Consider the following 1,604-nt stretch of genomic DNA (forward strand, 5'->3'; position numbering starts at 1 on the left):
GCTTGCTTGACACATTCTTCAAAATGTTTTCCAGACATTGCTCACAGAAGTAAAATAAATTTAAATTATATAGAGGTACACATAATTTATTTACTATATACGAATTATGCATGTGTGCGTATACAGACAGGTACACGTGTTATAATATGTGCATGTTATAATTCTCACGGCTTCTCCCTAGACAGGTTGAATATCTTATTTCAATATTTCACACCTTTATAGTCTCTCATTGAATGTCACATCTCTGGTTGCTGTTTTTTATTTTATTTTTTTTCCTGTTATTGGTTGCGATTTTTTTTTATTTTTCAAATAATTTTTAAAGTTATCTCATGCGCTTTAAAAATAACGTGTGTGGCATCTCTACTGCAAATGCGTTTCACCAGAAAGCATAATAAATTCAGTCACACGCCGTTGAGTGGCTTTAACCGTATGTATGTATATCAAGATGATATATAATAAACATACACGTAAGTGTGTATGTGTATACGGATATACATACATGGAGGTGAAATAATATCTATGTGTATCTATACACATATATTTTATGACCTTATCTTCATTATACTTAAATATATAATAAACAATATAAACATATATCTGTAACAGTATATTATGTAATGCGAATATACATCATGGTATGTATTGTATATAAGATACAAAGTGTCTTATTTCTTCTTTTCCATGGCAATTCAGACCAAGTAAAATCTACTTAGGGCTGTAACTTCTCTACCTTGACGGAGAATAGTAAGCGTATCCTGGTAAACGCCCCATTTTTATGGCATCTGTAAAAATATAGATATGTGTTACATGTATATATGTAAACATATATATATGTAACAGATCATCGGTACTTATGATTACATTTCGAGACATCCTCACACACGCAGGCATGCGTTCCAGCCTCTCTAACTTTGCAAGATGCTGAAAAAGTTTTCCAAATAATTGAAGAAGCCTTCAAAAGGGTGACGGCCAGTTTCCACAAGGGCACTTAAGTACTTCTGGCCATGAGCCCAGTCGGCGGTCCCGTGTCCCTGGCACCTATTTTTAGCACAAGGTCGCCAGGTAGAGAGTGCTAGGCGAGTCGCCAAGAAGCGCAGACATGTCATCCGTCCCGGAGCAGGTGCGCACGTCCCTGGGGAGCGAGGCAGGCGGGCCTGTGGCTGCCAATCAGAACCGCCGGGCTTCGCGTGGAGATGGGGGGGAACCGCATGGAACCCCCAGGATGCACTTGGGCGGGATGGAGACGGACTTTGGGAAGCAGACAGCGTCTGGAGAGTGCAGAAGACAGGATGAGTATGGAACGTGTGTGCCCCGCGCTGGGCGGGAAAGGCCACCGTTCCCCGCCCCGTGGGGGGATGCACAGTTCCCAGGCTGGCTGGACGCCCAGATCGGCATGACAACGACACAGACGTGTCGCTGTCTCTGCGGCTTGTTTCTGCGTTTATGATCAGTGTGTGTGTGTGTGTTGGCGGGTGGGGGGGGGAGCAGCCTGAGGCGAGTGTGTATGCACTCAGGGAGCTTTTAGCCAAAGGTGACATTTGCAGAATTGCCACCCTGAGCACAGTAATGGTCCCAGGTGCCCTGCCCCGCAGCCCTGACCCCCC

The sequence above is a fragment of the Pteropus vampyrus genome, unplaced genomic scaffold (genome assembly GCF_000151845.1).
Source record: "Pteropus vampyrus isolate Shadow unplaced genomic scaffold, Pvam_2.0 Scaffold407, whole genome shotgun sequence".
Classification (NCBI taxonomy): domain Eukaryota; kingdom Metazoa; phylum Chordata; class Mammalia; order Chiroptera; family Pteropodidae; genus Pteropus; species Pteropus vampyrus.